This window comes from Podarcis liolepis (genome assembly GCF_965112155.1).
Source record: "Podarcis liolepis genome assembly, chromosome: 14".
In the NCBI taxonomy this organism is placed as follows: domain Eukaryota; kingdom Metazoa; phylum Chordata; class Lepidosauria; order Squamata; family Lacertidae; genus Podarcis; species Podarcis liolepis.
The window spans coordinates 15312756-15335406 of NC_139569.1; the positions used below are offsets into that span (position 1 = coordinate 15312756).

The 22651-nt window shown below is 43.8% G+C and overlaps 2 long non-coding RNA genes across 4 annotated transcripts; one reads left to right on the forward strand and one right to left on the reverse strand.

The window, feature by feature from the left end:
• Positions 1–1005: 1005 nt before the first annotated feature.
• Positions 1006–21211, reverse strand: LOC310693006. The gene is made up of 4 exons (XR_014518954.1): positions 20512–21211; positions 19992–20054; positions 2494–2555; positions 1006–2253 (listed from the first exon to the last, which is right to left on the reverse strand). It is a non-coding gene; the product is annotated as an uncharacterized lncRNA (long non-coding RNA).
• Positions 2253–16302, forward strand: LOC310692998. 3 transcript variants are annotated; one of them, XR_014518945.1, is made up of 4 exons: positions 2253–6185; positions 7110–7216; positions 13837–13912; positions 15484–16302. It is a non-coding gene; the product is annotated as an uncharacterized lncRNA (long non-coding RNA). The 3 variants fall into 3 exon arrangements; XR_014518944.1 differs by having other exon boundaries at positions 2253–7216; XR_014518946.1 differs by lacking the exon at positions 7110–7216.
• Positions 21212–22651: the final 1440 nt, after the last annotated feature.

The window sequence follows — 22651 nt, forward strand, 5'->3', positions numbered from 1 at the left end:
CTAGAAGTCTTCAGGGGTGCCATAGATCCTGTGGGTGTTAGCTTGGTTGCCATTGGTTTAGTCAGCTGAGCTAGATGTGCCAATGGTCTAATCCAGTATAAGGCAGCTTGCTCTGTTCCCACAAGCCAGGCCATTCTTATGCTTCAATCTTGATTTTGTCCGCACAGAACTGAGCAAAATAACGTTTTGGGAGGCGGGTTATAGCTGTGCTTCTGTAACTTTTGTTTTGCACATAAAACAAGCCGCCTTATGTGTAAAACACCGATTTCAGGTTGAAAAGTGTTGTTAATTGCTTGGGGCACAAAGCTTAACATGTTAAATTGTAGTACCTCTTGGTTTCAGCTGGCTACTTCTTAGACGAACAGAACAAGCATATTACACATCTGTTGTGCTTAGAAGATTTGCTTGTCGCAGAAACTCTCTTTCAGAAACTAAGGGTCTATGAAACAAGTGCTAGATGTTGTTTCTCCAGACTTGCTTTAATTTATTTGCTGTAATTTTTTTATCCTGCCTTTCCTCTTATGAGCAAAAGGCAGCACACCTGGTTCTCTCTCCCAATACCAATTTTATCCTGACAACAACTCTGCAAGGTAGCTTAAACCAAGACAGAATCCTAGAATCATGGAGTTGGAAGGGACCCCAAGGGTCATCTAGTCCCACCCCTGCAATGCACTGACCACAGCTAAAGAATCCCTGATAGATGGCCATGCAACTTCTGTTTTGAAACCACCAATAAAGGAGATTCCACCACCTTCCAAGGCAGCCCATCCTGCTGTCAAAAAGCTCTTACTACCAGAAAGTTCTTCCTAATGTTTTGTTGGAATCTGTTGTCTTACTCATGGTTTCAGGGTCTACCTTGTGTTTTCATTTTGTATTTTTATGTTGTGAACTGCCCAGTGATCTGCGGATGAAGGGCAGTATAGGAATTTTAATAATAATAATAATAATAATAATAATAATAATAATAATAATAATAATAATTAATAATACCACCACCCTCTGGAGTAGCAGAAATCAAGCTTGCTCCATCTGCCTTGTGACAGCCCTTCAGATATTTGAAGTTGGACTCTGATCATGCTTATCTGGATGGAGGATAGACAAAGGTACGTGTAAAAATTAGACTATGTAGAAAGACAATATTCGTATTCATTGCTATGCCAACTTTTGCCTATGGCCCCTGCCATCCATGGCATGGTGGACCCCAGAAGATTAACCAGAAAGGAATGTGGCCCCCAGACGAACAGGTTCTCTAGCCCAAGTGCCAGATAAAGAGGTCAGGATAGCCCGAGGCTCCCTTCCCCCTGCTGTGAGCCATTGTTAGAAAACTGTCTCTAGATTCTTTAATCCTGCCTCTCTCTCAACCGTTTTTTGAAACCTTCAATGCCAAGTAGGAACATTTGAGAGCTCTATGGGGCTTCTTACTCCTCCTCGAGATATTTTGGATCGCACCATCTTGGAGTAGTTATGTGGCGTCATAAATCACAAGTAGGGCATGGATTTTCTATATGAATTCAGCCTTGTGAAGCCGGCTCACTTTGGAGGTTAGAAATAAAGAACCCAAAGCCAGATGTGCATATAAATCCACATATGTGCTCCTTTCATTCTTCACATTTGTTGTTTAAAGGCAAGGGTGTTTAGCTTAGGGATCTACAGCAGAGCTTAACAGTTCTGTTGTTGTTTTTTAAACACGCACACACTTTTTTGTTTGACCTTAAAGGGAGCATTATGATGTTCAGTAAATAGCTTGTTTGCTTTGTACAGGAATGATTTGTAACATCCATGGTTTTCTCCAAACAATTTGTTTTTACACCATGAGATTTAGTGTCAGGGACTTAGAAAATGGAATTGTTTTATGAGCACAGAGCAATCACTCTAGGGCATGCTTATTTCACAAAATAATACCCCCTCCCTGCTCTTTTCTTCCAAATCTTACCTTCCTGGAGAAATGATATATTCACCACACATGCAGTGCTGGCTGGTCCTATTATGGCCAGAGGGGCACTGCCCCACCAACCTCAGTCTGCTTCCACCCCCTCCCACCCACCCATAGGCCTACCTCCTTACCTAACCAGTCCAGAGGTCAGCACCGCCTGTGAGCTTCCCTCCTCCTTGGTCTTAGTGTTCTCCTTCTAGAACTCCACAGGGAGGAGAATGGGGATGCCTGAGAGGAGTGTTACAGGGAGACTTGCCTAACATCTTGTGGCCAGCTGTGGGTCAATTGAACTTCTGTTCTCAGACAGGTCAGTATCATATCTGAGAAACAAAGAAGGGCTTTTTACACAGGGAGGTGTGGGGAATCCAGAAAAAGGCAAGAGTGTGCCTCGGAACACATGCAAGCTCTTAGTGTGTACTGTAGTGCAGTGGTTAGAGCAGCATCTCCACCAACATGGTTTTCTCCAGATGTTTTGAGTGACAACTTCTACCATCCCTGTCATGATCCAGGGGCCAGAGGTTCAGTCCAAAGAGGGTAAAGTCTTTTACAAAAACACTTACCCAAAAAAGTAGGGTTCAAGGTGAAGATCAGTCTTCACAAGCCAAACACAAGCATAGAGAATCTGTCCAAGTCTAAAACATAATCCAAAAACAAGGTTATGGAACAGTCCAAGATCAATCTCACAAGGAGTTCATGAAGCAAGACAGGAAAACTATTTTTATTCTGTTTATTCGTTTATTGCATTCATATCCTACTTTTTTCTTCAGGAAGATCATGGTGACATACATGGTTTCCACCCTCTTCCTCATTTAATCCACACAACAATCATTAAGGTAGATTAGACTAGCCCAAGGTCACTCAATGAGCTTCATGCCCAAGTGAGGATTTGAACCCACGTCTCCCAGGGCCAACACTCGAACCCAGCCTGTTGTTGGATTCCAATTCCCATCATATCCAACTACTGGCCATGCTGCCTAGAAATGATAGGAGTTGTAGTCCAACAACATTTAGGGACCCAAAGTTGAGAAAGGGTGCTCTAACCACTGCACCACATTCGAACAAGGTGCCACAGACCTGCATTGCCTCCAGGTACTAGGAGACTAGGTGGCCTTATATACTCTGGCCTATTGGAACACTCTCTAAATTCAGCGATGGGCTCTTCACACACACTTTTTGCCATAGGGGTGGTCTCTCCCAGCCCTACTTGCTGGAGAGTGAACCTGGAAACTTCTTCATGCAAGGCACATGTTCCACCACTGCCTTTTCCAATCTCAGGGTTGTGGGGTCGAGCCCCATGTTGGGTGAAAGATGGTTTGAACATATTTCACCAATCCTGGCCAGAGCACACTGACTGCCAATTAGTTTCCGGGCCCAATTCAAAGTGCTGGTTTTGACCTCTAAAGCCTTAAATGTCTCAGGACAGTACTTCAACGACTGCCTCTCCCCATACGAACCTACCCAGACCCTGAGATCATCCTCTGAGGCCCTTCTTCATGTGCTTCCACGAGAGGTCCAGAGGGTGGCAACATGAGAACAGGCCTTTTCCGTGGTGGGTCCCCATTTGTGGAATGCTTTCCCCAAGGAAGTTCTGCTGGTACATTCATTATACACCTTTAGGCACTAGGCAAAAACATTCCTTTTTAACCAGGCCTTTGGCTGATTGACATTTGATGCCCTTTTAAAATGTATTTTGGAAAGGGGGGTTATTGGGTTGTCTTTGTTTTTATTTGATTACGTATTTTGTGATTTTTATATTATAGTTTTATGTTGTAAACCACCCTGAGATAAGGCATACAAACAAACAAATATTGCAAGTGTTTGGACTAGATGATCCTCACAGTCCTTTCCATCTCTACAAATCTGTGTTTCTCCAATCTTTGCTGTGAGATTAAGGAAAACAGGGCCTGATGGGTGTAAGAACCATGCCCTACCTTAGCTCCAGTGAATAGAACTGCTGGGCTATGGAACATGCAAGCAACATTCTGCTTGCGGCTCTGTATTTCTTCATTGTTACCCAGGATCACAACCACTTCCCAGCAATAAAAACTGGGTGGCCTGATTTTTATACCGTCCTGCAGCACAGCAATTGGATTTAAATTAATCTATATTAAGAAGCAGAATGTGAGCTGGCTTCTCCACCCGACCCCCTTCAGATGAGAAATGCATTGAGAAGGTGAAATCCTCTTTGGGGTTTTTTTTTTTTTAAAAAAATCTGTTCCTTACTGCTAGGGTCCATTCTCAAGGGATTTCTTGCAGAGGGAAGGCAGAGTGAGTTATCTGCAATGAGGTTTGAAAATCAGATATAATGATAGTTCTGCTGATGGGTGAACACACATTAGATGCCATGAGTCCCCTAATGCTCTCAGGATCGGGTTTGGGTTGGCAGGATCCGATGGAAGAGGAGGCAGAAATGTGGGGATGGGGAACCTGGGTTGGAGGAGGAGGGAACACCCCTTCTTGCCCTGTGGAAGAAAGAGGGAGCAAGGAAGTTCTCTTCTCCACCTCTGCTGTAGAGAAAGAGAAGCCTGGGGAGTGCTTTGATCAGCCAAGATGTGGGGCTGAACAGGAAGTGGCCTGAGCAGGAGAGTGCAGCCTTGTCACCTAGAACCAGACAATGCCTTTGCAGATGGGAGCAGACCCACCAATGGGAGTGCCCACCTGCAGCCAACACCTATGAATACCAGCTGCTGGGAATTGCAGGTGGGCAGACAGCTGTTGTACTCTGGTCCCGCTTGCTTGTTTCCCACAGGTGTCTGCTTGGCCACTGTGAGAACTGGATGCTGAACTTTGGAGAACGAGCGAGGTCCCAGCTAAAGAAGAATGGCAACTGAAGCTGATGGAATATGTGCAGTTTGCGGACTTAACATATAGAATAAGAGAACAAGAAGAACATACGTTTAGAGAAGATTGGAAAATGTTTATTGAATACAGTGGTACCTCTGGTTGCGAACGGGATCCGTTCTGAAGGCCCGTTCGCAACATGAAAAGAGCGAAACCCGCAGTGGCGTGTCTGTGCATGCGCGGGTTGTGATTTGCCGCTTCTGAGCATGCACGTGATGTCATTTTGTGCTTCTGCGCATGAGCGAGCGGCAAAACCCGGAAGTAACCCTTTCTGGTACTTCCGGGTCGCCGTGGGACATAACCTGAAAGAATGTAACATGAAGCAAACGTAACATGAGGTATGACTGTATATGGGGGGAAATTGTGTACACTTGAAAACGTTGGCAGCATTAAGATAAATTCAACAGTTTTGATGGATGTAATAATGGAATAAAATGTGTAAAATATGCAGGGTTTTATGATTGGCAAAATGAACCATGGAAAGAGAAGAAGGGAAGTAACTGATATTTTAAGGATGTTTAAATGAGTATTCTAAATTGTAAAATACAAAATTTAATAAAAATTATATATATATAAGTGAATAGGATGCTGAACTAGACAAGCCATTGGCCTTTTCCAGCAGGCTCTTCTTAGGTTCTGGTATTCCCACAGCACAAGAAACGTGCCACAAGTGAGCATGCCACGCCTCATCTTCAAAAGCATGCCAGGAGGGGAAACCTGTGAGAGCCTCTCTGCTCCTTCTGTCCAGTTCTGAGCTCCTCGCTTTGCTCCTGAGTCATGACTCCTGAGCATGGCACCTGCTGTCGATGCTCTACGGTTACTTGCGCAAATAAAGACCCCTTTTCTGCTTCCAAGTATCAGAGTCTAGCTCTGCATGTGCTAGGTAGGAGCCCGGACATGAGAGCTCAGAGGCAAGATGTGAAGAAGCATTTAAAATCTTGTTATTGTGCTGCAAGCTTAAGGATCTTACTCGGTTTGCCTTGGTGGCTGTCGAAAGGTGCGGTCCTGAGAACAAATCCCAGGCAGCTGTTTAAGAACCTCCAGGCGTGTGAGGACCGTGTTCCGATTTAGAGAGATGTCAAAGGACAGCCTTCCAAGGAGTTAGGCCAGATTAAACATGAGTAGCAAACAGCATCAGAATCCATCCTGGTGGTCTGCGGCAATGCCAGTAATCGTGTCTGACTCAGCGAGCGCCCATCCTTTCAGAAACTGACATACTGCTTCTGCCACAGATCCCCAAGTACACACTGTCTCTTCTTCCTACTTATTAGCACATGTTTCTCAAGAGCTGCTCCAACAAAATTCCAGGTGCTCTGTCTCATTCATGTCTGTTTTTCCTCCTAGACCAAACCCAGTGTTCCAGCCACACATTCTGCAGGAGGTGCTGAGTGATGGATGAATTTATTTCCAGGTTGTTGTTGTTGTTTTTAGTTTTGCCTTTTTCCAGTGCTAAGTTCAGTTCTCCACACTTCCACATCAGTTTGCAATTTTAAAAAATCATCTTGGAAACTCACCAACATTTCCGCATGACAGAACTGACGCAGGGACACAGACCTGATGGGCTTGTGGCTGTCTTCATTTAGATTTGGTTCTGTGATGTCATCACAGAGCCAAATCTGATTGATGATGCTATGACAATGCTATGACATCACTTCCGCAATGGCGATCATGTAATTTGCAAGAAGAGAATATGAAACTTATCTGAACTGAGGACTGCCATGCCATCACTCCAATTTGATTTTGTAGGGTCTCCAGAAACCACTTTTTTCATACACACGTAATTGTTTCTGCTTACAACTCATTTGCACAGGAGAGTTCCTTGTTTCTCTTTTTCCTACAGTGATGTTTAACTGGTTGCAGTCTGGTAAAAGAGCATGTAGCACATCTCACTTTAAAGGGGAGGTTTTAAACAGCCAACTTTTAAAGCTGCTAACTTAAAAATTATGACACCTGAGAACATGTTTACTGTATAGACAGAGTAGTATTTTATCTCAGTCAAAAAATAAAAAACAAAAAACAACAACAAGTGGACTACAAATCTGGCACTGAAATAAATTCAATTTAGCCTCATGTAATTGCTTATTCAATTCTCAGATATGACATGCTGTTAGACCACAAATTGACATTCTGTTGCTTCTGTTTCAATAAGCTTAACTTGAACAAGTTGCCCTCTAGGTACACCCCGAATGGAAAGCTACTTGATCTTCATCCCAAGAAAATTAGTGTGTTAAATTTTGTTTGAAAAATTGTTATCCAAAGCATGACACTTTCTCAGCCAGTGGTGAGACTGCACAATTAATATATGTGTATTTTAAATACAATATTTCTTTTAAAGCCAGCACAAAGACCGTAGAGGAGATTTATACATTATATCAGCTTCTTCATTGGATAATGATGATGATGATGATGAATCTCAGTGCTTTTTTCTGGGGGTATTCAAGGGTAAGCAGTACCGGTACCTCCCCCCTCCATTAAAAGTGTGGTACTTACTCTAACAACTTCAGGGTACTAGCACCTTTTTCTGTATAAAAAAAGCACTGATGATGATGATTGTACCCCACCCATCTACTTTTGCCTCTGGCCCCACCTAATACTGGCCAGTGGCCCCCAGAAGGTTGTTCAGAAGGGAATGTGGCCCTCTGCAAAAAGGTCTCCCACCCCAGTTTTAGAGGATCCTCTAGAGACATTCTCAAAAGTTGCAATGCCTTCTCTAATCCTCAAGCTCTTCCACTGAAATGGATTTGAAGGTTGCTATGAAAGGACCCTGTGATTATCCAAAACAATTTCAAGCCTATGGTCTCATCCAACTCAGAATAGGCTTAGTCATAACATGGGCTATTAAATGCACGGTCCATTTCCTCGTGAAAGCATCACTGTAATACATAGCTAGCTTTCATTCCCACTCTCTCATTTTGGCCATTCCGTTAAGTCACGAAATTGCCCTCACCTTCTCTCGCCAGAACTCTTTAACAAGGATGCATTGCCTCATCATAAGTGACTAGAGCTTCCACAGTGCCCAGAATCATTGATTGAGAAGCGCCATCTCTAAACCCAGAGCCCTGAAGGCACTTTTGCTCTATGTGGTCAACTTTGAAATGTCCTTGGCCCAGTCACAGCCAAAGGGCATTATTTAGATAAGTTGAAGTTTTGGGTTTTAAGCTGATTAGTGACCCAATCCTACAACTTGGTACCTCTTCATAGTATTCTCTTGGAAAGCGGCATTATGCCAGCACTATAACAGCTTCCGGACCCAGTTCAATGTTCTCATTTTGATCTTTGGAAGGAGACTTTTGTAGACACAGGACCACATTCCCAAAGGGGTCCTCCATGACTGGCATGTCTCTCTTTTAGTCAGAAGGAGAGATTTACAATGGCTTTACACGGTGGGGTGGGGTGGGGTGAGGAAATCTAATGCTATTCAAGGCTATATCATCAGAAGTATATACAGTGTCCAGATCAAGGGAAGTAATCGTACTACTCTATTCTGCCTTGGTCAGACCCCACTTGGAGTCCTGAGTCCAGTTCTGGGCACCGCAGTTTAAGAAGGATGTTGACAAGCTGGAATGTGTACAGAGGAGGGCAAGCAAGATGATCAAGGGTCTGTCAACCAAGCCTTATGAGGAATGGTTGAAGGACCTGGCTTTGTTTACCCTAGAAAAGAGGAGAGTAAGAGGAGATATGACAACCATCTTCAAATATCTCAAGGGCTGTCACATGGAAGAGGGAGCAAGCCTGTTTTCTCTTGCTCCGGAGGGTAGGACTTGAACCAATGGATTCAAGTTACAAGAAAGGAGATTCTGACTAAACATCAGGAAGAACTTTCTGACAGTAAAAGCTGTTTGACAATGGAATGGTCTCCCTCAGGAGGTTCTGGGCTCTCTGTCACTGGAGGTTTTTAAGCAGAGGTTGGGTGGTCATCTGTCATGGATCCCTTAGTTGAGATTACTGCATTGCAGGGGGTTGGACTAGATGACCCTTGGGTTCCCTTCCAACTCTAAGATTCTATGATCTAGGGATAAATAAATATAAGCACAACCTCAGAGAGGAAAATGAATGCTTTTTAATTCCCCGCCACCACCTTTGATAGTGCTAGAAAAATGCAACCTGTGCTGCTGATAGTAGTACAACTCATGCAACACATTGGTGACTAATATACACACAATAAATAAGATAAAGAAAACAAAGGACTGAGTTAAGCATTTGAAAAATCCATTGAAACCAGACATTATAAGTTCATCTTAGGTTTGGTAGTTCGTAAGTCTCTGTGGCTTTGCACAAGGTTTTGTATTTTTCTGAGAAGATCTCTCACCTTTGATAGTGGCACAAAAGCCCCTGGGCTCCTTTGACTGCACTGCAATTTGACAGGGTTTCTTACCCAGGGATGCTTCTCTCACACCTGGGATTTCCAGGCACACTGTCTACAAGAGACCCTGCTTGCCCCTCAAGATCTCCTTGACCTGTGGAATGTTTGGTTCATCCCCTGATGACTCAGTGTTTGACTCAGGTCAGGGTTAGGTATGACTCTGCCTGACGGTTGGACAGGCTTTGGGTATGCTTGTTTGGGCTGATGAGAGTTGGAGATCAAGAACATCTGGATGTCCACAGGTTCCCCTTTCCTTTCCTAGGAAGTCAATCAGCCTGTGGGCTCATAGGCCACAATGTTCCTCCATACAAAAAGTCCCCTGTACACAGGGAGAAAGTTTTAGCTATGCAATGCAAATTTGGCTTGAGAAATGTTATTTGTAATCCCCAAAGCAAGTGATGTACTGACTTGAAAAGTGTTATCAAGGAGTCCCTAAAGCAAGCAATGAACTTTTATCTTAACACTTTCAGATTCCCCGTAACAACTGAGCAATGACTGCAATTTATTTTGTGTGGGTGTGTTGAAAATAATCGTGTAGATTATTTTGTCTTTGCAAATCCTATAATGACCTGGCCTAATCCACACCTCGCAACTCTAAATGTGCAAATCAGAACTTAGCTGCCCACCGAATGTGTCACTTTCTCTGAATTTAGCAAAGTAGTGCTCCGACGCTTAACTTGTCAGAGTAGTTTCGAATTGCTCTGGCATTTGGAAAGATGCATTTTGTAGGGGAAATATGCTTTAAAATTTCAGTCCAGACTTTATTATTTCTTAAATGGAAGTTAATGCGAAAATCAGATGGAACAGACTTATAGGCGAACATGTGTGAAAATGACATCGATGAGAAATAGACAGATTTTGTCATCCCAAATGTGAATAGAGAGCTGCAGGCAGAACAGGAGGTAAGTGACTGCTGCAGCTGGCTTCTGTGGGCTGACAAAGGAGAGAAAGAGTCTGAGAAGGGTCTCAGCAGCCATCAGTGTGTCATCCTTGCAGGCCACCCAACCCAGAATGAGACCACTGTGGCGTCAGTGGGTCTTGGAGGATGCTCCAGGACCACAAGGATAAATTCTGGCAGATTTATGCTGCAGGAGAAAGGGCTAGTTTGGAGTGTGAATGCAAATTGGATGGAACTAAAGGAAAACATGAGACTGGAAGAGACTGAGATGGAAGGAAAGGACAAGTGAGTGAGAGAATGCAAGAAAGGGAAGAAGAAGATAGAGCAACATAACTGCAAACAAAAGTTATTGTAAATTGGGAACCGAGGGGTCAGACGCAGCAGCCCAGACAGAACATGCATTTGCATGCATGGTAGTATCATAAGTCAGTGAGAGTCAGTGAGCTTGCCCTGCCTCACATCTAAAAGCTTGGTGGGAGCAGCATGACAAATTGTTGGGACATCTTCATTGCATCCTTTCAGTTCTGCATGTTTCACCTTACTCGTGTACCTAGGCATCATGACTTTTAGACACTGTGCTTGCTGCTGAGCCCATACTTTTATTAGCCTGAATAAAGATCTCTTCCTTACGTTAGAACTGCTGTTCTTATGTTTTGGGATAGGAGAGTGACAGGCAATCTGCTGAGTCACTGCTCACTGGGTTCTCTGCTTTCTCATTCGCCCTGATTAGACCTTCCATCCCAGGAGAGCAAACTCTGAGCTTCTCGCTAGGTTCTCTACTGCTTTTGCTCTTGAGGTCCAGGGGGTAATGGGGGAGAATTAGGGGCCAACACAGAGCATTGCAAGTGAAATTCATGAAGACTAGCTACTTTGAACAGCCTTAAAACTACAGCAAGTTACTCCAGGTGTCCAGCTGAACTGGGGTTCTCTCGTGGCTCCCCCACCACTTCAGAAAAAGTCTTCTCATGAGATCTTGCCATACATTGGAGCTGATATCAGTCACCCCTGGATTAAGGAGTAGGAAGTTGAGGTAGTGCTCGTTCTTGGACCCTAGTTGGAAGTAAGAAGGCAGGCAGGTTGGGGGGTGGCTGAGGTTGATGGGGCAGTGCCCCATTTCCCCATATGGATTGGCCTCTGGTAGAAGAGAAGGTGCATTGTCAAGCAGCAAAGTCTTGGAATGTGTCTGTATAAATGGCCTTCTGTCAAGCTTCCCATATGGAGGTTGGGGAGGGGGGAGAGTTAATGACAATAAAGCAGTTAATTGTGTCTAGCCAATTTTTGCAACCAATGCTCTCCTCTCTGACTGCAAAGCGGCATCAGTTAGACATATCAGAAACTGAAAGAAGAGGGTATAAACAAAGTCTTCTAGCCGTTGGCTTGGAAACCTGTGTTACTAAAGTTCAATTTTCAGTCCTGATGCACATTCACCCTGCTGGGTCTGAAGTCAAATACACATCAGTCCATCATCAGCTGGTTTGCTGGGTGTGGGCACTGCTGAATTTCCAGCGCACAGTATCAAGGCCAGCGCTAGCAAGCTTGAGCATCAGGGCATGTCAGAAAATGATATGTGACATTAAATGCACGGAAGCATTTAGTGCTCAGGTATTATATTCTTCAAATAGCCACTGTAGGGGGAGGGAGTGGTGAATAGGGTTGTGATGGGGCATCCTTTCCCTATGCATCATTATCTTGCTGAAAATCACTCCCTCCATGAAGTTGCTATTGGTCTGATGGGAGGCTTCCACTGGTGCCAATGGGAACTTAAAGGGCACTCCTGGTGATTCCTTGGCAAGGGAGACTTGCTATCACTGCTCATCAGCTGATCAGCAGTGGCAGCAAGTCCACTGGGATCGGCCGTGCTTTGGCGTTCCCAGTGGGAAACTCTGTAGTGCAGCTGACCCCTGCCCAGGGCTTGCAGTCAGTGCTGATGGGCAGTGACCTCAAACCTGCTGGGATCAGTTACACTAAAGAGGGACTGCTGAGTGCAAGCAGGGCTTGCAGTCTTGAAAGCAGGGCTTGCAGTCCTGAAAGCAGGGCTTGCAGTCTGTGCCAATCAGCTGATGGACAGTGACTTCAAGCCCTGCTCAGATTGCCTTGGATCTTCCTTTGAGCTCACCTGCTGCCATGGTTATGTAAGGGAATGGACAAGTGGGCACCCCAACCCACTGGCCAGAGTGGCCTGGTGGAGGTGGGGAAAACCAGCATCTGGCCCACCAGGTGGAATAATAATTAATAATTAATAAATTTATTATTAATTATTTATATGGAAAAAGCTCCCCACCCTGTGCTATGCGATGCAGCACATTCCCAGGCCTTCCTCCAGCCCAGCCGCCAGGAAACATTGGGAAGGATGTTGCTCACCAGCTTCAGCTGCATGTTGCAAGTCACAGATCTGATGGATGAGCCTTTGCCACTGCTGCCTTTGGGAAATCCCCCCCCCCACCTCCAAATGCCAGAATGGAGCTGTGCCGGGAAGTTTTTAATGGTTGACATTTTATTATGTTTTTATATGTGCTGGAAGCCACCCAGAGTTGTTGGGGAAACCCAGCCAGATGGGTGGGGTATAAATAAAACAACAACAGCAGGTTTAGCAAAAACCTAGTAGGCAGCCCTTGGTGGATATAGGAGCTCAGGATCCAGCCTGCCAGATCTCTTCCCCACCCCTGTTGTAGGTTGGGGGGGGGTCCTCCCAATTGGTTGCTGCTATGAATAGAAAAGTGGGTTGTAAACATATCAAAAAAGGAATGCGGAGGGGGGGGCGCTGTGGGTAAAACCACAGAGCCTAGGATTTCCCAATCAGAAGGTCGGCGGTTCGAATCCCCGTGACAGGGTGCGCTCCCGTTGCTCGGTCCCAGCTCCTGCCAACCTAGCAGTTTGAAAGCACATCAAAGTGCAAGTAGATAAATAGGTACCACTCCGGCGGCAGCAGCAGGGGGGGAGAATGGAGATAAATCTATAGTCAGCTCTGGTGGTCAACAGCTCTGGCTCCATCTACTGTTTGGGCTCCCTGCCTTCTCCCTCTGCAGGTTGAATGGGCACCAGCCATTATTGAGTATTGAATGCTTTAAGTTTATTACAGAGCCTAGTGATTCACATGGAGGTTGATTTGAGCACCATAATGCACATACGGTCCCTAAACCTGGAAATCTGAAGAACAGGTTGGCTCCCAAGAATATAGTAACTGCTCGCAGCTGCATTGAAAGCTGCCATTTACTTTCCTATGATGGCCTAGTAGAAGAACCCTCTGATTGACAGTGTAGTCTTATAGATGTGCACACAGAGGTAAGCCCATTGAATGCAATGGAATATTCCCAGGTAAGTGCATACAGCAAACCTGGTGGATTGCGGACCCCAAAGGGCCCATGGCACATACCCATCAACTGTCCAGACCATCCCATTTTTCGGGTCATGTGAATCAAGTGAGACTGTGGCCCAGAAAATGCACGTCCTGATTTTGTGCTGGGACGTGTTGGAGGGTATATGGTGGCACCATTCACACAACATAAACTACTACAGAGATATCATCATTTTCAAAAGAAGGGGGCCCATGGCTTGGCTTTTGAAAAACGGGATCCACAGAACTTAGCTAATTGGGAACCACTGGTGTACAGGATTGCAGCCTCAGGGGATGAGTCTTTGGCAGCTATGATTAAAAGCTTTTAAAAAGAAGGGGCTTGAGTTTTGGAAAATCACATCTGAGAGTTTACTGAATTCAAAGCCTGGCAAGGAGGAAATTGCATGTGGAGATACAGAGGAAAGGAGGGTGCAGCATTTTGAAACAATTTCTTTTTTTATCTCTAGGACATGTTTACGAAGATCAGGAATCTTCGCCTTATTGCCCAGGGTTGCCTTGCAGAACAAACAGGCAAGAAATGAGGTAACTTAATGGAAGTTCTTGAAAACTCAGATGCCTCAAAGTAATTTGGGTTAGCCATCCATCACGAGTATTGAGGAGACATCTCTATCTGGCGCAGCGCATATTTTGAAGGGGGGGGGCGACAACTGCACAGATGATGGGAAATAAACACACAAAAAGTATTCTGCTCTCCGAAGTATTATCTAGCCAGCAACTAAACCTTAATGGAAGCGAAGGCTCAACCCTGGGAGTTCAGTTCAGAAGGCCAGGGTTCAGTTGGGAGGTACACAAAGTTTTTAAAAAAGCGAACAATGCCCCATAGCATGTTCTTTATTAACTGCTTTGAGGTTTTATTCCAACCAAACAGTATACAAATTTGGTTAAATACATATATGAAATGTTTTGAGTACCGTTCCCTCACCACAGGGACCCACACATATGTGGACTTTTATTTTTGGGAGTTGGGGATTTGTTCTTCATGAATTCCGCACCTCTCAGACTAATGTGTGGGTTTCATAACATCCGTCCTTCAGATTTTGCACTTGTCTGAATCTTGCGGTGCAGCTCTCAGTTAAAAAAAAAAAAGTATACAAAAATTACATTTAAAAATGTAAGTCTGGGAGCTGTTCTCCTGGAAACAGTTTCCCCCAGGGAACCTGCTCTCTTGAACGTCAGTTCCATTAATCATATTATAGATATCAGGGGAGAATATATAGATTTCTGTTGGGAACAATTTTTGAAGTACCCTTAAGACAAAAGCAAATATTCCTTTGGCATATATTCCTGCTACCACAAGTGACTATCGGGGATTGATTTGAGCCACAGTTTGCTAATGAGCTACATTTTTAAGGATCAAGGTTCAGCCTTGGAATGTTGTATTGATATAACACAAGTGCCTCTGAGGATATGCAGAGTGATTTCCCATCAATACCAAGGCATTCAATATCTCCAATAAAGCAGGGGCTGGGGGTATATACAGATCTCTAGGTCAGAAGGCATGGCTTTGGGGGCAGGGGCAATGAATCCCAGCACTTTGCATTTTGTAAATGAGAAACAGGTTCCTGTCAAAAAGAAGAAGCCCCAGCTTCCATTGTAGGTCTCTGCCTTCTCCAAACTAGAGATGGGGGAGAAGTTTAGCTCACTTCACATTTAAAGGTAAACCTACCTAATTCACACCACCTGGAACTTTATGAGGACCAAAACACATTCATTCTTTGAAATTTGCACTTCTTTGAATTTTGCCAACAATGCGTTTGCTACAATAAAATGTAAATTAAATGTAAATGTGCATTAAAATGCATATACTGGTGAAAAGAGCACACACACACAATGCATTATATTAGGAGAAATTGCTTACAAAAATGTGTATGTTGGGCAAATTGTATTAAAAATGTGGATATTAGGAAAAATTCACACTTAAATTGCTGATGAACTTCCACGAGGACTTTAAAAAAAAAAGTTTTTGTGAACTCAAGTGGAAACGGGGAGAACCAAGCTTAAAAATGGAAAAACAAGAATATGAAAGAATCAGAAATTGACAGATTCACCCATCCCTCTCTCAAATGTTATTATTTTTTCCCTTCTGTTGTCAGCTTTTGAAAACTGCGGGAGCCAGTTCTGCAAAACACATTTCAACTTATCACTGCTGGAGCTGGCTGCTCTTTTCCATGCTACACTTTTAAGTTGAGTTTTATGCCATCATCACATGCCATTCAAAACTGTTATGAACAGCTGAAATCAGTTAGGCAAGAAGAGTGCAGTAAAAGCCTGGTATTCTGTCAAGGATTTCCAAACTGCATGTCATAATCAAGGATACAGATTTACAATGCAAGGTTTATGTCCAAAGGCAACCTCTTTTCTGAGCCCTGATTTTGCATGGTGGAAGATGGTCATGGTGACCTAATCAGCCAAAGTCCAGACAAATGCGCTTGAAATTCCCCAAACTCTTTCCCACACTAATCAAAGGCTGCCCCCCCAAAAAAATATAATTGTTGGCTATATCTACAATACTGATCCCATAGCACCAGTGTGATATCATACATGCCCTTCATATAATACAGCAGGAGTGAGGAACCTGTGGCTGCTGAGATCATAGAATTATAGAGTTCAAAGAGACCCCAAGGTTCATCTAGACCAACCCCTGCAATGCAGGTTATCACAGCTAAAGGCTCCCTGACAGATGGCCATCCAACCTCCATGACATAGCCGGTTCTCCTGTCAAACAGCTCTTACCATCAGAAAGTTATTTCTAATGTTTAGTCAGAATCTCCTTTCTTGTAATTTGAATCCATTGGAGCGGGAGAAAACAAGCTTGTTCCATGTGACAGCCCTTCAGATATTTGAAGATGGCTATCCGAAGAATTGATGCTTTTGAATTATGGTGCTGGAGGAGACTCTTGAGAGTCCCATGGACTGCAAGAAGATCAAACCTCTCCATTCTGAGTGCTCACTGGAAGGACAGATCGTGAAGCTGAGGCTCCAATACTTTGGCCACCTCATGAGAAGAGAAGACTCCCTGGAAAAGACCCTGATGTTGGGAAAGATGGAGGGCACAAGGAGAAGGGGACGACAGAGGAAGAGATGGTTGGACAGTGTTCTCGAAGCTACCAGCATGAGTTTGACCAAACTGCGGAAGGCAGTGGAAGACAGGAGTGCCTGGCATGCTCTGGTCCATGGGGTCACGAAGAGTCGGACACGACTAAACGACTAAACAACAACAACAGATCATATCACCTCTCAGTCATCTCTTCTGCAGGTTAAACATACTAAATGTTTCTGGGCTACAACTCCCATAATCCCTGATCATTGACCCCTGCTGGCTGGGGCTGGTGGGAATTGGAGTCCAACATCATCACGTTCACCACCACTGGAAGACAGAGTCATAGAATCATAGAATTGTAGAGTTGGAAGGGACCCAGAGGCCTATCTAATCCAATCCCTGCAATGCAGGAATATCAACTAGAACATACAAGACAGGTGCCCATCCAACCTCTGCTTAAAAACCTCCAAGGAAGGAGAATCCACGACCACTCATGAAAGTTGAACAGCTTTTGCTGTCAGTAAGTTCTTTCTGATGCTTGGATGGAATCTCCTTTCTTTTAACTTGAGGGTCCTACCCTCCGGAGCAGGAGGAAACAAGTTTGCCCCATCTTTCAAGTGGCAGCCCTTTAGATATTTAAAAGTGGCTACCATAGCTCCTCCCAGTAAAATAGCAGATACAATGGTAAATTCAGAAGAAACGTGCCCTAAAATGCTGACGAATGTTCATCAGAACCCCTTTCTTAAAGCAGGCATAGGCAAACATCAGCCCTCCAGATGTTTGGGACTACAATTCCCATCACCCCTAGCTAACAGGACCAGTGGTCAGGGATGATATACCTGGCTGCGTCTGCATGGTTCAATTGCAGAATTAAGAATTTTAAACTTTTATTTATTGCTGTCATTTATTTCATTTATGAATCGTCTAGAAGTCATTTCATATTACAGAAAAAAACTAAATACAAAACAACTGAATATATTAAAAACCACTGGATAAATAAAACGATAACTGTTTTATTTGTTATGCTTTTTAACTGGCTTGTTTTGTTGTATATTTTAATTAAGGCTGTTTTAATGCTTTGATGGAACAGTTTTATTGTGTATTTTAATTATGCATGGATTTTGCAATTTATTTTATAGTTGTAGACCGCTTAAGGGCCATTTTGGTATGTAAACAGTGTATACATTAATAAAATAATAATTAAAAAATTGAAATATGAGTTTATACATAAATTATGACATTTCCCTCTGTAGCTTTTGTGCAATGAGATGCCACATTTTAATTGAGCATTCCATGTATTTGCAGCAATATCCATGGCTTGTTGCAACCAGTGGCCCTCCAGTTGTTGTTCTACTCCCATCAGCCCCAGCAAGCATGGCCAATAGCCAGGGATGATGGGTGTTGTAGTTCAGGAACATCTGGAGAACAGGATTAAAGCTTCCCTACACCTGGCTTATTGTCGGGTCATGGTCAGCATTTGGTGCTGACCTTTCTGAGGCACTAAAAAATAAATAGAAAGGACTAGGGACTAGGGAAAGTTGGGTATCTGGCTGGCATCAGATTGGCTGTGGGATCAGGCCAATGGACCATCTAGTCCAACAAGCTGTTTTCAGATTGACCAACCAGATGGGAAGCCTCAAAACAGGACATGAGTGCTCAATTCCAAGATGGTGGTGTTTCATATGGACCAGAAAGCAACTCACGTCGAAGCTTCTGTTCCATGCAAGGCAGCGCAGGCGAATGAATAATCAATCATTTTCAAATGTGACACGTCCCTGAGGATCAGCTGCCAAAGGACCAGCTACAAGGGGAGCATTCTGTAAGGATTCTTTCCGTGCATTGTTCCACCAAAAGATCATCTTGGCCACATCCATCAAAGTAGTGGAGTTCTTAAATCAAGGCTGTGTGCCAAAAGGATAGAATGCTTTCATAAGGAAGAACAGAGAGGCTGAGAGAAGTTCACCTGGCTACTCGAAAGTGAAGACAAATTAGTGAGGTGATAATTGGGGCTGCCTTCAGACAAGGCCTTAGTGGTTGCCAACGCTGGTGCCCCTGTCCCAATTTCAGACATTCGTTTTACACTGCATTACCAGTTGTGTTACGGAACTGTGTCCTTGTGATCCACAAACCACCACGTTGTGATGAATTTTAAATAGTGGGAAAGGATACCACCCAAAATCTTGTCACGTGACATTGCAATGCAGTTTTTTCAAGTTTACAGCATTACTCATTCCACTAGATTCTACCCGTTTTCTAAAAGTGGCTTTTACACTTTTAAACACTTAAAACATCACACAAAACACAAAAAATAGCAGGTAAGGAAATGTCGGGGAAATAGAATCAAGTGCTGTCTGAATGCACCCTGGACCTCAAGATCAACAACGTGTTGCAAAACAGAGCTCTTCTTATTCATGTGTTTTCTGACACGGCATTCTGGTCCTTCCCTTCTCACATAGTAAACATTTTTGTGGACACTGACCATGCTCAGTCCTCACTGAACTGTCACTGAGGTTCCCCTAGTAGCATTTTTTTACCCCCTCAAATTTCTGTACTTTTGCTAACCTTGGACTCCTCGAAGCCCGCTGCCTGTCACTTAGGTAATAATAATAATAATAATAATAATAATAATAATAATAATAATAATAATAAATTTCTATACTGCCTTTCATCTGAGATCACAGGGCCGTTTACAATATAAAAACACAAAAATGCATAACATAGTAACAAACAAACAAAACAGCCTTCCCTGCCACATAGTTTAGAAAGCCATAGTAAACATAAAGGGACCCCTGACTGTCATAGATAGCTTAATTAGCCAAAGGCCTAGGAGAAGAGGAATGTTTTTTGCCTGGTGCCTAAAGATATGTAATGAAGGTGCCTGCCGAGATTCCCTGGGGAGAGCCTCCCACAAATGGGGAGCCACCACAGAAAAGGCCCTTTCTCATGCTGCTGCCTTCCAGGACTCTCATGGAAGGGACACACAAGGAAAGGCCTCAGATGATGATCGCAGGGTCCGGGGTTGGTTCATATGGGAAGAGGCGGCATTACATGGCTGTCATGGCTAGTAGCCACTGGTTGCCTTATCCTCCATGAATTAGTCTCATTCCCCTTTAAAGCCATCCAAGTCGATCTCTCTCGCTACATCTTAGAACAACACATCCTATGGTTTAACTGCATGCTGTGTGAAAGAGTACTTCCGTTTTGTCTGCCCACCTACATCGCAGGGTTGCTGTGAAGATAAAGCAGAGAGGGCGGGAAAGAATGCGTGCCACTTTGAGCCCCTCGGAGGAAAGATGGGTTATAAACGTGACAGTAAATATAATAACCATTTAATTGAGATGCTGCTTTGCATGCCAAAATGGCTTCCAAGTCATTTTACAAGGGTAAAATCCACTATGAAATCCTTCCATCATTAAACTGCGGAACAATTCCACAAAAAGCATTAAAATACCTGCAATGAAATAACAGCAAAATACCTACAGAAATGCAGCAAAAGCTTAACAATTAGTAATTAAAAAACTGATTTAAACAATTAGATTACAAGTTCAATGGAATGCTTACGGATACAGGTGTGTCTTCAAGAGCCATGGGATGCCAGTTACTGTCCTTGGCTTATCCCGGGTCCTAGCAATAAGAAAAGGAAACAAAAAATCCTGTTATTATCCACTTTCTTCATTCCACACATTATCTTTTGCACCTCTATCATGTCCCTCCCTCCACCCCACCCCCCTTTTTAAAAGAAAAAGCATGTCTAGATTAAGCGTTTTTCATAACTGGTTGTTTCCATCAGGTAAATTTAGTGGAGGTGAACTGCAGTAATAATAAAAAGCCGCCTCGTCTTTTTGTACTTGACTCATTCTTAAACCTCGTCATGATAGTTTCTCACAGAGCAGAATACAGCAGTGAGATTTCTTCATCATGCATGAAATTATTTTATTTTGACATTGTAACCAAGAAGGAAGTGACATGTAATGTTTTGTAGTGGAAATATTGAAGTTTGGATTCTGACAGGGAAGAAATATGATCCTGTTTTGAACAAAAGCGATTTATGCTAAGTCCAGACACATTATTCTTCTCTTACCCACTGACTGTGGAGAAACTCATGCTCTTGTTTGGTGAATTACTTAGTCAAAAGACATCACATTTCTGTCCATATGATTTAGGTTGGATTTCTTCTGTTCCTTCACCCCAAACATTCTCCATCAATTAAGGAGGCATCCAGGAAATGCCCTTTCAAAACTGGTAGGCATATCTGAATTTTTTCAAAAAGCGCCAATGGTGCCAGTCACAAAATGGCTGCCGCAGGGTGTGGGGCACAACACAAAATGGTGACTGGTGATGGGTAAGTGTGTGGAAGCAGGTTCATGCAGATGGAGGGGGCAGCTGAGTACATTTGCCCTGGGCCTTGGTGGGCTAAGCTCTGGATGGGCCTGTTTGGAAGTACACAAAATGGCTGACACTGGTGAGTGGCTGAACACAAAATGGCAGCCACATCGAAAAGAACAGAAAAAGAGGGACAGAAAATGAAAAAGACACCTATATCAGTTGCCACCATGCTCAGTCATTGAGAGACACTCTTGGCACTTTCCCTCTTTTTGTGTCCAACCCTGTCACGCAATGAAATGTGGACATGATTAAGGGGCATGCTCAATGGACAAGAGGCTGAGCCAGAGCAAACAGGAACTGAGCAGGAAATGCAAACTGTCTCTTGTGCACTGTGAAAATTTGAGGGGATTTTTTTAAAACCAAGATCTTTAGCGGGCACCTTAGGAAGTACTGCCAGACACATTGGTGCCTCCTGAGGGCAGTGTGTCGGTGACCTCTAAGCCAGCCTCCTTGGCTTCCTGTGCTTCAGTTAAAATGTGAGGGAAGGTTTCATGAGGTAATGCCTTCCCTTGGGAGCTACCTCGCAATGATAAGACAAGCTCAACCTTGTACTCACTTAAGCAGTAAAATGAACGAGACAGAAAAACTGAAACCTCTTTCATGGGGGAAGATCTCTTTTTGAGAAATTGGCAGGCAGGTTCAACACAGCACTAAAGCCATTAGTCTGATCACAGGACATTACACATTCTGAGTTTTTCCATGCCTCAAATTAGGGCTGGGCTTCTTGGACTGAACAGCACCCCTGGAGTCAAGTACTTAAGAACTCTCCAGTGAAGCCAAGGAGAATTTGGAACAAGCTTCTGTATCGGTGTATGGCATTAGTTTGCTAACAATCTGGACAGAGAAGCTGACCCAAATGAGAACCAGATGCTATGGACGAAATGCAGTTGGTGATAAGAAGAGAGATCTCAGTCCAGAGTGCTCTTCCTATGACGACAAGTAGATTTATTTATTTATACCTCAACTTCCTTCACTCATAGTTAAGGTGATGGAGGTAACTTAAGCAACCATCATATCCCTTAATTCTCAGTTCTGCTGGGTGGCTTCTCCTGCAACTTCCAAAGATCCCAGAAGCCGTCGCTGCAGAAACTCAGGGCAGGGCTTTAACTCTCCTCCTTGGGGGTTTTTAAGCAGAGGTTGGATGGCCATCTTTCATGGATGCTTTAGCTGAGATTCCTGCATTTCAGGGGGTTGGACTAGATGACCTTTGGGTCCCTTCCAGCTCTACGATTCTAGGATTTGATGAATACCCCTCTAAACATATACAGTGGTACCTCTGGTTACAGATAGGTAGCCGTGTTGGCCTGCCATAGTCAAAATAAAAAAATTCCTTCCAGTAGCACCTTAAAGACCAACTAAGTTAGTTCTTGGTATGAGCTTTCGTGTGCATGCACACTTCTTCAGATACAGTGGTACCTCTGGTTACATACGCTTCAGGTTACAGACTCCGCTAACACAGAAATAGTGATTCAGGTTAAGAACTTTGCTTCAGGATGAGAACAGAAATCGTGCTCCGGCGGCGCGGTGGCAGCAGGAGGCCCCATTAGCTAAAGTGGTGCTTCAGGTTAAGAATAGTTTCAGGTTAAGAATGGACCTCCAGAATGAATTAAGTACTTAACCCGAGGTACCACTGTACAGTTTAAAGGTAAAGGGACCCCTGACCATTAGGTGCAGTCATAACCGACTCTGGGGTTGCAGCGCTCATCTCGCTTTACTGGCCGAGAGAGTCAGTGTACAGCTTCTGGGTCATGTGGCCAGCATAACTAAGCCACTTCTGGCGAACCAGAGCAGCGCACGGAAACGCTGTTTACCTTCCCGCCAGAGTGGTACCTATT